At 43.3% G+C, this 16342-nt stretch overlaps 1 protein-coding gene across 1 annotated transcript in view; it reads left to right on the top strand.

Moving 5' to 3' along the window:
• LOC309536739 (uncharacterized protein) overlaps nucleotides 1-16342 on the top strand; it is a 77379-nt gene that overhangs the window by 11485 nt on the left and 49552 nt on the right. The gene's annotated exons all lie outside the window — the stretch shown is intronic.

A 16342-nucleotide genomic window follows, 5' to 3' on the forward strand; every position in this document is an offset into this window, starting at 1 on the left:
CTGTGTTACCGGAAAAATCCGAGGGCTCCCTTGGACAAAAACAAAGACACCAACCAGGATAACTTGGAGCAAAACAGCAGCCTGTAGGCTTGGCCTTGATTGAACTGTTGCAACAGGGCGTTCCCCTCACTTGCAGGAGAGAGGAAAGACCCAGAAAGATGGTGTGCCAGACCTTATAAAAACTTTTGAGATTCCCATCCTCTAGGTCAGGGGTCTGCAACCTTTAAGACAAAAAGAGCCACTTGGACCCATTTCCGAAGGAAAAAAAACTGGGAGCCGCAAAACTAGTCATTATAAAAATAACTTTTTTATTATTTCTTTGTTTGACCCCTCAGAATTACTCCTCCTCATAGAAATAAACGTTAAATTAACAAGTTACCTTTGTGTGTGTGTGTGTTCTTCACTCCCCTCCAAAACAGTGACCCGTGTACATGCCCCCTTTCAATGCAGTGACCAGCATACATGCCCCTTACAATGTAGCGGGCGGGCGGGACTAATGTACGCACCGCCCCCATGCGACGTCACAGCCAGCACAGCGCCCGCCACAGTGGGGAGTGTTGGGGCGTACAATGCGCCTCCTCCCCTCGCTAGTATCCGCCCCGGAGCTGCGGCAAAGGTGAAAAAGAGCCACATGCGGCTCCGGAGCCGCGGGTTGCAGACACCTGCTCTAGGTCAAGCCCACCCCCAGAAACATCATGCATACATTACAGAAAGGAGGGGTTGAGGGAAGAGTTGTGGTGGTAACCTGAGTGTCCTGTCACCTGGCTTTCCCCCTGCCCATGAGTCACTTCCAGGAGACAAAGGGGGGTTTGCAGTTTCCTGCCCCCAGAGGGAAGATGTATCATTGTCCTTTGTTTCAGTCCATGCTGAATCCACTCCCATATGCAAGTTCTTTGTGATCCTGATTGTCTTCTGTCTGGGATCATCAGGGTTGACATAGCAACTGGGCAGGGCTCCTGTGGATGTGCTGGGATGGTGAAGGGATTATGGCTGACCAGAACCAAGCCACACACCCCTTTGATAGTCCTTGTCATATGGAGTAAAATAAAAATGGAACAGTGCAAATCCTATGTATGGTTGATTTTCTATGAATTTATAACTGAAATGTGGTGTATGTAGTGTGTGAGTGAGAGTGTGTGTGAAGTTTGTACAAACAGAATGGTTGGGGTGGGGGTTCCTGCTACATCTGTGAGGTGGGTGCACTATATTTAAGAGAGAAGACGGGTCCAAGGGTGCCAGGGGTAAAGAGCCCTTGCGTCATCGCATATTAATTGCGATTAATTAAAACCCACACAGAAACGTACCCAGAGACACAGAACAACCAGTTTAATAAAGGAGTGAAGTTCTTTGACGAAAAAGAGAAAAAATTCCTGTCAGAAAATGACCAGCGAGCGCCAAGCCAAAGAGACTCAGGATGACCCAGCTGCTGCGTCTGAGGAGAATCCTAATATATTGAATTAGAGCTGATGAGGCGAAGATTGGAATTGTCTAAGGTTGAAGCAGAGAAAGAAAGAGAAGAGGCCAGAATGGCAGCTGCCCTTCATCCAGCAGAGATACAGGGAGAGAGAGAGGGAGAGAGAGAGAGAGAGAGAGGGAGAGAGAGAGAGAGAGAGAGAGAGAGAGATGAGCCCAAGAAGAAAGAGACAGGGAGGCCAAGATGGCCCAGGAAAAAGGAGGAGATTCAGGCGAGGGCAGAACTGCCGCAAGCAACGTTGGGGGTGGAGATTTTGCCTCAGCAAATGTAAAGTATGTACAGTGGTACCTCGGGTTACAGACGCTTCAGGTTACAGACTCCGCTAACCCAGAAATAGTACCTCAGGTTAAGAACTTTGCTTCAGGATGAGAACAGAAATCGATCTCCGGCAGCAGCGGGAGGCCCCATTAGCTAAAGTGGTACCTCGGCTTAAGTACTTAATTCTCTCTGAAACTGTTCTTAACCCGAGGTACCACTGTAAAAGCTGATGGTGTGCAGGCCTAACGGTCCAAGCTTCAAAATGCCAGTTTTCAAAACGAGGCAAGTCAAATATTTGGGTCCCAAGGGGTGGAAATATTTATCCTGATTGGAGCAAGGCAAAGGTCCTTCAAGAGGGGCCTGGACCCTCCACAGAAAGAGAAAGAAGAGCTTTTCTGGGGGGAGTGGGATATTGTCCTCCATTTATTCCTCCTTTTAGCCCCCATGCTGCTCCTTGACATGACTGGGAGAAGAAAGACCAGCCAGACAAGAGCATTTGGAGGGACCAGTGCCAGGCAGCGTTGGGACATTTAAAAACAGCCCTAGATCCGGGGTCAGCAAGCTTTTCCAGCCGAGGGCCGGTCCACCGTCCCTCGGACCTTGTGGGGGGCCGGACTATATTTTGGGTGGGGAAATGAATGAATTCCTATGCCCCACAAATAACCCAGAGATGCATTTTAAGTAAAAGGACACATTCTACTCATGTAAAAACACGCTGATTCCCAGACTGTCCGGGGGCCGGATTGAGAAGGCGATTGGGCTGCATCCGGCCCCCGGGCCTTAGGTTGCCTCCCCTGGCCTAGATGGACCTTGGGGTCCCTTCCAACTTTAGGATTCTGTTCTTCATTTTGGAAGGCGGACAAGGAGCAAGAGCAACCTGCCGTCACAGAAGGAAGAGGACGGAGTCTTCATCTCCTTGGTTGCCCTTCTCTGGGAGGGGGGGCAGATTGTGAGGAGCAAAAACGAGGACGCGATGATGACTCTCACTTTCAATACTCCTACTATATGTAGGCTAGAGAAGCTGTGAGATGTTTTGCTGAGGGGGGGGGCAGGAGAAGAGAAGAGGAACGCAAGTCTTCCACCCCCAGTTATGTCTCCTCCAGAACGTCTGCCCAGACATTTTGACCAAAAAATCCACCTGGACTGAAATTTTACCCCTGAAAAGGAGGACGTGTCCTGGGAAAAGAGGACACATGGCAACCCTTCTTCTCTGGCGTCCCTCATAGCCGAGTAAGATTGTCTCCCCTAAACACGGTTTCAACCATGAGGCCCTCAGTGACCGTGGGGCCCAATTCTGAATCCAGGCGTCCTTCCTTGCCTGGTTGAAGGAGCTGTGAAGACACGCTGATTCCAGAGGATGAGGAGCGTCAAACACACCGTTTAATCCACACGCGTCTGGCACCCGGTGTTGGCAACCCAAGTCTCAATCCAATTCCAACATTTAGGAGGTATTTTGCAGGGGTTGGGCACCCACCAACTTATAACAATGTCACCAGAGGGGAATAAAAGGCTTCCTAGGAAAACCCCCTTGGCTGCTCCTGTGTTGCTTCCGAGGCGACTCCACCAAGAACATACATTTATGGCTGAAATACAGACACAAAGCAGCAGATGGGACAACACAGAATGGCCCCCCCCAGCCATGTCTGGCAATGTCTGCCCCCTCCAGCCCCCCCCCGGGACCCCCTCTTGCTGGGACAGGGCTCTCTGCCCCGCAGCCCCCCAGATCCGCCCAGGGGCCCCCAAGAGAGACTCGCCCCCCCGGAGAAGAGACACCACCCGGGTCCCCCATCTGGCCCCCCCAAGACCCCCCTCTCCCCCGCCCAGACGCCCCTGCGCAGCCCCGGAGCCCCAGGCAGACAGGCGGGCTCCTCCTCCCGGACACGGGGTCCCCCTTCACACGCACACGCGCCCAGTCCCGGGTTCTGGGTCCTGCTTCCTCCCTGCCCCCCGCCCTCGGAAGGGGCAGCTCTGCGCCTGCGCGACTCCCGGATTCCTCCGCAGGGAGAGAGAAGGGTTAAGGGGCGCCGAGCTGGCTTCCTAGAGAGGACAGGAATAGAAGGCGGGCCGCTCCTCCTCGCCCTCCTCCTCCCCTCTGACGTCCCTTCCGGCCTCGCCTTCGCCTGCCGGGCTCTGGTGGGTCTCCTCTCGGGGGAAGCCTGGGGAACTCCCTGCCCCGGGAGGCGGGAAGGGGAGGGAAGAGAGGCTGGGGGGTCCGGGAGGGAGCCAGAGGGACCTCAGGCCCTGGCCAGGGAGGTGGGCCTGGAAGAGAGCGAGGAGGGAGAAGGACCTTCGGAGGGAGATGATGGTGAGGGAGAAGGATATTAAGAGGGACATGATTGTGAGGGAGAAGGATATTAAGAGGGAGATGATTGTGAGGGAGAAGGATATTAAGAGGGACATTATTATGAGGGAGAAGGACATTAAGAGGGACATAATTGTGAGGGAGAAGGACATTAAGAGGGAGATGATTGTGAGGGAGAAGGACATTAAGAGGGACAAGATTGTGAGGGAGAAGGATATTAAGAGGGACATGATTGTGAGGGAGAAGGATATTAAGAGGGAGATTATTGTGAGGGAGAAGGACATTAAGAGGGACATTATTATGAGGGAGAAGTATATTAAGAGGGACATTATTATGAGGGAGAAGGATATTAAGAGGGACATGATTGTGAGGGAGAAGGACATTAAGAGGGACATTATTATGAGGGAGAAGGATATTAAGAGGGACATGATTGTGAGGGAGAAGGATATTAAGAGGGACATTATTATGAGGGAGAAGTATATTAAGAGGGACATTATTATGAGGGAGAAGGATATTAAGAGGGATATAATTATGAGGGAGAAGGACATTAAGAGGGACATTATTATGAGGGAGAAGGATATTAAGAGGGACATTATTATGAGGGAGAAGGATATTAAGAGGGATATAATTATGAGGGAGAAGGACATTAAGAGGGACATTATTATGAGGGAGAAGGATATTAAGAGGGACATTATTATGAGGGAGAAGTATATTAAGAGGGACATTACTGTGAGGGAGAAGGATATTAAGGGGGACATGATTGTGAGGGAGAAGGACATTAAGAGGGACATTATTATGAGGGAGAAGTATATTAAGAGGGACATTATTATGAGGGAGAAGGATATTAAGAGGGATATAATTATGAGGGAGAAGGACATTAAGAGGGACATTATTATGAGGGAGAAGGATATTAAGAGGGACATTATTATGAGGGAGAAGGATATTAAGAGGGACATGATTGTGAGGGAGAAGTATATTAAGAGGGACATAATTGTGAGGGAGAAGGATATTAAGAGGGACATAATTATGAGGGAGAAGGATATTAAGAGGGACATTATTATGAGGGAGAAGGATATTAAGAGGGACATGATTGTGAGGGAGAAGGATATTGGGAGGGACATGATTGTGAGGGAGAAGGATATTAAGAGGGACATAATTATGAGGGAGAAGGATATTAAGAGGGACATTATTATGAGGGAGAAGGATATTAAGAGGGACATGATTGTGAGGGAGAAGGATATTGGGAGGGACATGATTGTGAGGGAGAAGGATATTAAGAGGGAGATGATTGTGAGGGAGAAGGATATTAAGAGGGAGATGATTGTGAGGGAGAAGGATATTAAGAGGGACATGATTGTGAGGGAGAAGGACATTAAGAGGGACATTATTGTGAGGGAGAAGGATATTAAGAGGGACATTATTATGAGGGAGAAGGACATTAAGAGGGACATTATTATGAGGGAGAAGGATATTAAGAGGGACATTATTATGAGGGAGAAGGATATTAAGAGGGACATGATTGTGAGGGAGAAGTATATTAAGAGGGACATAATTGTGAGGGAGAAGGATATTAAGAGGGACATAATTATGAGGGATAAGGATATTAAGAGGGACATTATTATGAGGGAGAAGGATATTAAGAGGGACAATATTATGAGGGAGAAGGAGATTAAGAGGGACATGATTGTGAGGGAGAAGGAGATTAAGAGGGACATGATTGTGAGGGAGAAGGATATTAAGAGGGACATTATTATGAGGGAGAAGGATATTAAGAGGGATATAATTATGAGGGAGAAGGATATTAAGAGGGACATGATTGTGAGGGAGAAGGACATTAAGAGGGACATGATTGTGAGGGAGAAGTATATTAAGAGGGACATTATTATGAGGGAGAAGGAGATTAAGAGGGACATTATTATGAGGGAGAAGGATATGAAGAGGGACATTATTATGAGGGAGAAGGACATTAAGAGGGACATTATTATGAGGGAGAAGGACATTAAGAGGGACATTATTATGAGGGAGAAGGACATTAAGAGGGACATTATTATGAGGGAGAAGGATATTAAGAGGGACATGATTGTGAGGGAGAAGGACATTAAGAGGGACATTATTATGAGGGAGAAGGATATTAAGAGGGACAATATTATGAGGGAGAAGGAGATTAAGAGGGACATGATTGTGAGGGAGAAGGAGATTAAGAGGGACATGATTGTGAGGGAGAAGGATATTAAGAGGGACATTATTATGAGGGAGAAGGATATTAAGAGGGATATAATTATGAGGGAGAAGGATATTAAGAGGGACATGATTGTGAGGGAGAAGGACATTAAGAGGGACATGATTGTGAGGGAGAAGTATATTAAGAGGGACATTATTATGAGGGAGAAGGAGATTAAGAGGGACATTATTATGAGGGAGAAGGATATGAAGAGGGACATTATTATGAGGGAGAAGGACATTAAGAGGGACATTATTATGAGGGAGAAGGACATTAAGAGGGACATTATTATGAGGGAGAAGGACATTAAGAGGGACATTATTATGAGGGAGAAGGATATTAAGAGGGACATGATTGTGAGGGAGAAGGATATGAAGAGGGACATTATTATGAGGGAGAAGGACATTAAGAGGGACATGATTATGAGGGAGAAGGACATTAAGAGGGACATTATTATGAGGGAGAAGGATATTAAGAGGGACATTATTATGAGGGCGAAGGATATTAAGAGGGACATGATTGTGAGGGAGAAGGATATGAAGAGGGACATTATTATGAGGGAGAAGGACATTAAGAGGGACATTATTATGAGGGAGAAGGACATTAAGAGGGACATTATTATGAGGGAGAAGGATATTAAGAGGGACATGATTGTGAGGGAGAAGGACATTAAGAGGGACATTATTATGAGGGAGAAGTATATTAAAAGGGACATTATTATGAGGGAGAAGGATATTAAGAGGGATATAATTATGAGGGAGAAGGATATTAAGAGGGACATGATTGTGAGGGAGAAGGACATTAAGAGGGACATGATTGTGAGGGAGAATTAAGAGGGACATTATTATGAGGTAGAAGGAGATTAAGAGGGACATTATTATGAGGGAGAAGGATATTAAGAGGGACATGATTGTGAGGGAGAAGGATATGAAGAGGGACATTATTATGAGGGAGAAGGACATTAAGAGGGACATTATTATGAGGGAGAAGGACATTAAGAGGGACATTATTATGAGGGAGAAGGATATTAAGAGGGACATGATTGTGAGGGAGAAGTATATTAAGAGGGACATAATTGTGAGGGAGAAGGATATTAAGAGGGACATAATTATGAGGGAGAAGGATATTAAGAGGGACATTATTATGAGGGAGAAGGATATTAAGAGGGACATGATTGTGAGGGAGAAGGATATTGGGAGGGACATGATTGTGAGGGAGAAGGATATTAAGAGGGACATTATTATGAGGGAGAAGGATATTAAGAGGGACATGATTGTGAGGGAGAAGGATATTGGGAGGGACATGATTGTGAGGGAGAAGGATATTAAGAGGGAGATGATTGTGAGGGAGAAGGATATTAAGAGGGAGATGATTGTGAGGGAGAAGGATATTAAGAGGGACATGATTGTGAGGGAGAAGGACATTAAGAGGGACATTATTGTGAGGGAGAAGGATATTAAGAGGGACATTATTATGAGGGAGAAGGACATTAAGAGGGACATTATTATGAGGGAGAAGGATATTAAGAGGGACATTATTATGAGGGAGAAGGATATTAAGAGGGACATGATTGTGAGGGAGAAGTATATTAAGAGGGACATAATTGTGAGGGAGAAGGATATTAAGAGGGACATAATTATGAGGGATAAGGATATTAAGAGGGACATTATTATGAGGGAGAAGGATATTAAGAGGGACATGATTGTGAGGGAGAAGGATATTGGGAGGGACATGATTGTGAGGGAGAAGGATATTAAGAGGGACATGATTGTGAGGGAGAAGGATATTAAGAGGGACATGATTGTGAGGGAGAAGGACATTAAGAGGGACATTATTATGAGGGAGAAGGATATTAAGAGGGACAATATTATGAGGGAGAAGGAGATTAAGAGGGACATGATTGTGAGGGAGAAGGAGATTAAGAGGGACATGATTGTGAGGGAGAAGGATATTAAGAGGGACATTATTATGAGGGAGAAGGATATTAAGAGGGATATAATTATGAGGGAGAAGGATATTAAGAGGGACATGATTGTGAGGGAGAAGGACATTAAGAGGGACATGATTGTGAGGGAGAAGTATATTAAGAGGGACATTATTATGAGGGAGAAGGATATTAAGAGGGACATTATTATGAGGGAGAAGGATATGAAGAGGGACATTATTATGAGGGAGAAGGACATTAAGAGGGACATTATTATGAGGGAGAAGGACATTAAGAGGGACATTATTATGAGGGAGAAGGACATTAAGAGGGACATTATTATGAGGGAGAAGGATATTAAGAGGGACATGATTGTGAGGGAGAAGGACATTAAGAGGGACATTATTATGAGGGAGAAGGATATTAAGAGGGACATGATTGTGAGGGAGAAGGATATTAAGAGGGACATTATTATGAGGGAGAAGTATATTAAGAGGGAGATGATTGTGAGGGAGAAGGATATTAAGGGGGACATGATTGTGAGGGAGAAGGACATTAAGAGGGACATTATTATGAGGGAGAAGTATATTAAGAGGGACATTATTATGAGGGAGAAGGATATTAAGAGGGATATAATTATGAGGGAGAAGGACATTAAGAGGGACATTATTATGAGGGAGAAGGATATTAAGAGGGACATTATTATGAGGGAGAAGGATATTAAGAGGGACATGATTGTGAGGGAGAAGTATATTAAGAGGGACATAATTGTGAGGGAGAAGGATATTAAGAGGGACATAATTATGAGGGAGAAGGATATTAAGAGGGACATTATTATGAGGGAGAAGGATATTAAGAGGGACATGATTGTGAGGGAGAAGGATATTGGGAGGGACATGATTGTGAGGGAGAAGGATATTAAGAGGGACATTATTATGAGGGAGAAGGATATTAAGAGGGACATGATTGTGAGGGAGAAGGATATTGGGAGGGACATGATTGTGAGGGAGAAGGATATTAAGAGGGAGATGATTGTGAGGGAGAAGGATATTAAGAGGGAGATGATTGTGAGGGAGAAGGATATTAAGAGGGACATGATTGTGAGGGAGAAGGACATTAAGAGGGACATTATTGTGAGGGAGAAGGACATTAAGAGGGACATTATTATGAGGGAGAAGGATATTAAGAGGGACAATATTATGAGGGAGAAGGAGATTAAGAGGGACATGATTGTGAGGGAGAAGGAGATTAAGAGGGACATGATTGTGAGGGAGAAGGATATTAAGAGGGACATTATTATGAGGGAGAAGGATATTAAGAGGGATATAATTATGAGGGAGAAGGATATTAAGAGGGACATGATTGTGAGGGAGAAGGACATTAAGAGGGACATGATTGTGAGGGAGAAGTATATTAAGAGGGACATTATTATGAGGGAGAAGGATATTAAGAGGGACATTATTATGAGGGAGAAGGATATGAAGAGGGACATTATTATGAGGGAGAAGGACATTAAGAGGGACATTATTATGAGGGAGAAGGACATTAAGAGGGACATTATTATGAGGGAGAAGGACATTAAGAGGGACATTATTATGAGGGAGAAGGATATTAAGAGGGACATGATTGTGAGGGAGAAGGACATTAAGAGGGACATTATTATGAGGGAGAAGGATATTAAGAGGGACATGATTGTGAGGGAGAAGGATATTAAGAGGGACATTATTATGAGGGAGAAGTATATTAAGAGGGAGATGATTGTGAGGGAGAAGGATATTAAGGGGGACATGATTGTGAGGGAGAAGGACATTAAGAGGGACATTATTATGAGGGAGAAGTATATTAAGAGGGACATTATTATGAGGGAGAAGGATATTAAGAGGGATATAATTATGAGGGAGAAGGACATTAAGAGGGACATTATTATGAGGGAGAAGGATATTAAGAGGGACATTATTATGAGGGAGAAGGATATTAAGAGGGACATGATTGTGAGGGAGAAGTATATTAAGAGGGACATAATTGTGAGGGAGAAGGATATTAAGAGGGACATAATTATGAGGGAGAAGGATATTAAGAGGGACATTATTATGAGGGAGAAGGATATTAAGAGGGACATGATTGTGAGGGAGAAGGATATTGGGAGGGACATGATTGTGAGGGAGAAGGATATTAAGAGGGACATTATTATGAGGGAGAAGGATATTAAGAGGGACATGATTGTGAGGGAGAAGGATATTGGGAGGGACATGATTGTGAGGGAGAAGGATATTAAGAGGGAGATGATTGTGAGGGAGAAGGATATTAAGAGGGAGATGATTGTGAGGGAGAAGGATATTAAGAGGGACATGATTGTGAGGGAGAAGGACATTAAGAGGGACATTATTGTGAGGGAGAAGGATATTAAGAGGGACATTATTATGAGGGAGAAGGACATTAAGAGGGACATTATTATGAGGGAGAAGGATATTAAGAGGGACATTATTATGAGGGAGAAGGATATTAAGAGGGACATGATTGTGAGGGAGAAGTATATTAAGAGGGACATAATTGTGAGGGAGAAGGATATTAAGAGGGACATAATTATGAGGGATAAGGATATTAAGAGGGACATTATTATGAGGGAGAAGGATATTAAGAGGGACATGATTGTGAGGGAGAAGGATATTGGGAGGGACATGATTGTGAGGGAGAAGGATATTAAGAGGGACATGATTGTGAGGGAGAAGGACATTAAGAGGGACATGATTGTGAGGGAGAAGGACATTAAGAGGGACATTATTATGAGGGAGAAGGATATTAAGAGGGACAATATTATGAGGGAGAAGGAGATTAAGAGGGACATGATTGTGAGGGAGAAGGAGATTAAGAGGGACATGATTGTGAGGGAGAAGGATATTAAGAGGGACATTATTATGAGGGAGAAGGATATTAAGAGGGATATAATTATGAGGGAGAAGGATATTAAGAGGGACATGATTGTGAGGGAGAAGGACATTAAGAGGGACATGATTGTGAGGGAGAAGTATATTAAGAGGGACATTATTATGAGGGAGAAGGAGATTAAGAGGGACATTATTATGAGGGAGAAGGATATGAAGAGGGACATTATTATGAGGGAGAAGGACATTAAGAGGGACATTATTATGAGGGAGAAGGACATTAAGAGGGACATTATTATGAGGGAGAAGGACATTAAGAGGGACATTATTATGAGGGAGAAGGATATTAAGAGGGACATGATTGTGAGGGAGAAGGATATGAAGAGGGACATTATTATGAGGGAGAAGGACATTAAGAGGGACATGATTATGAGGGAGAAGGACATTAAGAGGGACATTATTATGAGGGAGAAGGATATTAAGAGGGACATTATTATGAGGGAGAAGGATATTAAGAGGGACATGATTGTGAGGGAGAAGGATATGAAGAGGGACATTATTATGAGGGAGAAGGACATTAAGAGGGACATTATTATGAGGGAGAAGGACATTAAGAGGGACATTATTATGAGGGAGAAGGATATTAAGAGGGACATGATTGTGAGGGAGAAGGACATTAAGAGGGACATTATTATGAGGGAGAAGTATATTAAAAGGGACATTATTATGAGGGAGAAGGATATTAAGAGGGATATAATTATGAGGGAGAAGGATATTAAGAGGGACATGATTGTGAGGGAGAAGGACATTAAGAGGGACATGATTGTGAGGGAGAAGTATATTAAGAGGGACATTATTATGAGGTAGAAGGAGATTAAGAGGGACATTATTATGAGGGAGAAGGATATTAAGAGGGACATGATTGTGAGGGAGAAGGATATGAAGAGGGACATTATTATGAGGGAGAAGGACATTAAGAGGGACATTATTATGAGGGAGAAGGACATTAAGAGGGACATTATTATGAGGGAGAAGGATATTAAGAGGGACATGATTGTGAGGGAGAAGTATATTAAGAGGGACATAATTGTGAGGGAGAAGGATATTAAGAGGGACATAATTATGAGGGAGAAGGATATTAAGAGGGACATTATTATGAGGGAGAAGGATATTAAGAGGGACATGATTGTGAGGGAGAAGGATATTGGGAGGGACATGATTGTGAGGGAGAAGGATATTAAGAGGGACATTATTATGAGGGAGAAGGATATTAAGAGGGACATGATTGTGAGGGAGAAGGATATTGGGAGGGACATGATTGTGAGGGAGAAGGATATTAAGAGGGAGATGATTGTGAGGGAGAAGGATATTAAGAGGGAGATGATTGTGAGGGAGAAGGATATTAAGAGGGACATGATTGTGAGGGAGAAGGATATTAAGAGGGACATGATTGTGAGGGAGAAGGACATTAAGAGGGACATTATTGTGAGGGAGAAGGATATTAAGAGGGACATTATTATGAGGGAGAAGGACATTAAGAGGGACATTATTATGAGGGAGAAGGATATTAAGAGGGACATTATTATGAGGGAGAAGGATATTAAGAGGGACATGATTGTGAGGGAGAAGGATATTAAGAGGGACATAATTATGAGGGATAAGGATATTAAGAGGGACATTATTATGAGGGAGAAGGATATTAAGAGGGACATGATTGTGAGGGAGAAGGATATTGGGAGGGACATGATTGTGAGGGAGAAGGATATTAAGAGGGACATGATTGTGAGGGAGAAGGATATTAAGAGGGACATGATTGTGAGGGAGAAGGACATTAAGAGGGACATTATTATGAGGGAGAAGGATATTAAGAGGGACAATATTATGAGGGAGAAGGAGATTAAGAGGGACATGATTGTGAGGGAGAAGGAGATTAAGAGGGACATGATTGTGAGGGAGAAGGATATTAAGAGGGACATTATTATGAGGGAGAAGGATATTAAGAGGGATATAATTATGAGGGAGAAGGATATTAAGAGGGACATGATTGTGAGGGAGAAGGACATTAAGAGGGACATGATTGTGAGGGAGAAGTATATTAAGAGGGACATTATTATGAGGGAGAAGGATATTAAGAGGGACATTATTATGAGGGAGAAGGATATGAAGAGGGACATTATTATGAGGGAGAAGGACATTAAGAGGGACATTATTATGAGGGAGAAGGACATTAAGAGGGACATTATTATGAGGGAGAAGGACATTAAGAGGGACATTATTATGAGGGAGAAGGATATTAAGAGGGACATGATTGTGAGGGAGAAGGATATGAAGAGGGACATTATTATGAGGGAGAAGGACATTAAGAGGGACATGATTATGAGGGAGAAGGACATTAAGAGGGACATTATTATGAGGGAGAAGGATATTAAGAGGGACATTATTATGAGGGAGAAGGATATTAAGAGGGACATGATTGTGAGGGAGAAGGATATTAAGAGGGACATAATTGTGAGGGAGAAGGATATTAAGAGGGACATAATTGTGAGGGAGAAGGATATTAAGAGGGACATGATTGTGAGGGAGAAGGACATTAAGAGGGACATGATTGTGAGGGAGAAGGATATGAAGAGGGACATTATTATGAGGGAGAAGGACATTAAGAGGGACATTATTATGAGGGAGAAGGACATTAAGAGGGACATTATTATGAGGGAGAAGGATATTAAGAGGGACATGATTGTGAGGGAGAAGGACATTAAGAGGGACATTATTATGAGGGAGAAGTATATTAAGAGGGACATTATTATGAGGGAGAAGGATATTAAGAGGGACATGATTGTGAGGGAGAAGTATATTAAGAGGGACATTATTATGAGGGAGAAGGAGATTAAGAGGGACATTATTATGAGGGAGAAGGATATTAAGAGGGACATGATTGTGAGGGAGAAGGATATGAAGAGGGACATTATTATGAGGGAGAAGGACATTAAGAGGGACATTATTATGAGGGAGAAGGACATTAAGAGGGACATTATTATGAGGGAGAAGGATATTAAGAGGGACATGATTGTGAGGGAGAAGGATATGAAGAGGGACATTATTATGAGGGAGAAGGACATTAAGAGGGACATTATTATGAGGGAGAAGGACATTAAGAGGGACATTATTATGAGGGAGAAGGATATTAAGAGGGACATGATTGTGAGGGAGAAGGACATTAAGAGGGACATGATTGTGAGGGAGAAGTATATTAAGAGGGACATTATTATGAGGGAGAAGGAGATTAAGAGGGACATTATTATGAGGGAGAAGGATATTAAGAGGGACATGATTGTGAGGGAGAAGGATATGAAGAGGGACATTATTATGAGGGAGAAGGACATTAAGAGGGACATTATTATGAGGGAGAAGGATATTAAGAGGGACATGATTGTGAGGGAGAAGGACATTAAGAGGGACATGATTGTGAGGGAGAAGTATATTAAGAGGGACATTATTATGAGGGAGAAGGAGATTAAGAGGGACATTATTATGAGGGAGAAGGATATTAAGAGGGACATGATTGTGAGGGAGAAGGATATTAAGAGGGACATGATTGTGAGGGAGAAGGAGATTAAGAGGGACATGATTGTGAGGGAGAAGGATATTAAGAGGGACAGGATTGTGAGGGAGAAGGACATTAAGAGGGACACGATTGTGAGGGAGAAGGACATTAAGAGAGACATGATTGTGAGGGAGAAGGATATTAAGAGGGACATAATTGTGAGGGAGAAGGACATTAAGAGGGACATTATTATGAGGGAGAAGGATATTAAAAGGGACATGATTGTGAGGGAGAAGGATATTAAGAGGGACATGATTGTGAGGGAGAAGGATATTAAGAGGGACATGATTGTGAGGGAGAAGGATATTAAGAGGGACATGATTGTGAGGGAGAAGGATATTAAGAGGGACATAATTGTGAGGGAGAAGGACATTCGGAGGGACATGATTGTGAGGGAGAAGGATATTAAGAGGGACATGATTATGAGGGAGAAGGATATTAAGAGGGACATGATTGTGAGGGAGAAGGATATTAAGAGGGACAGGATTGTGAGGGAGAAGGACATTCGGAGGGAGATGATGGTGAGGGAGAAGGATATTAAGAGGGACATGATTGTGAGGGAGAAGGAGATTAAGAGGGACATGATTGTGAGGGAGAAGGATATTAAGAGGGACAGGATTGTGAGGGAGAAGGACATTAAGAGGGACATGATTGTGAGGGAGAAGGATATTAAGAGGGACATGATTGTGAGGGAGAAGGATATTAAGAGGGACATTATTATGAGGGAGAAAGATATTAAGAGGGACATGATTGTGAGGGAGAAGGATATTAAGAGGGACATAATTATGAGGGAGAAAGATATTAAGAGGGACATGATTGTGAGGGAGAAGGATATTAAGAGGGACATAATTATGAGGGAGAAGGATATTAAGAGGGACATTATTATGAGGGAGAAGGATATTAAGAGGGACATTATTATGAGGGAGAAGTATATTAAGAGGGACATTATTGTGAGGGAGAAGGATATTAAGAGGGACATTATTATGAGGGAGAAGGATATTAAGAGGGACATTATTATGAGGGAGAAGTATATTAAGAGGGACATTATTATGAGGGAGAAGTATATTAAGAGGGACATTATTGTGAGGGAGAAGGATATTAAGAGGGACATGATTGTGAGGGAGAAGGATATTAAGAGGGACATTATTATGAGGGAGAAGGATATTAAGAGGGACATTATTGTGAGGGAGAAGGAGATTAAGAGGGACATGATTGTGAGGGAGAAGGATATTAAGAGGGACATAATTATGAGGGAGAAGGATATTAAGAGGGACATTATTATGAGGGAGAAGTATATTAAGAGGGACATTATTATGAGGGAGAAGTATATTAAGAGGGACATTATTATGAGGGAGAAGTATATTAAGAGGGACATTATTGTGAGGGAGAAGGATATTAAGAGGGACATGATTGTGAGGGAGAAGGATATTAAGAGGGACATTATTATGAGGGAGAAGGATATTAAGAGGGACATTATTGTGAGGGAGAAGGAGATTAAGAGGGACATGATTGTGAGGGAGAAGGATATTAAGAGGGACATTATTATGAGGGAGAAGGATATTAAGAGGGACATTATTGTGAGGGAGAAGGAGATTAAGAGGGACATGATTGTGAGGGAGAAGGACATTAAGAGGGACATTATTGTGAGGGAGAAGGATATTAAGAGGGACATTATTG

This window comes from Podarcis vaucheri, assembly GCF_965113315.1.
Source record: "Podarcis vaucheri genome assembly, chromosome: 7".
Lineage (NCBI taxonomy): Eukaryota > Metazoa > Chordata > Lepidosauria > Squamata > Lacertidae > Podarcis > Podarcis vaucheri.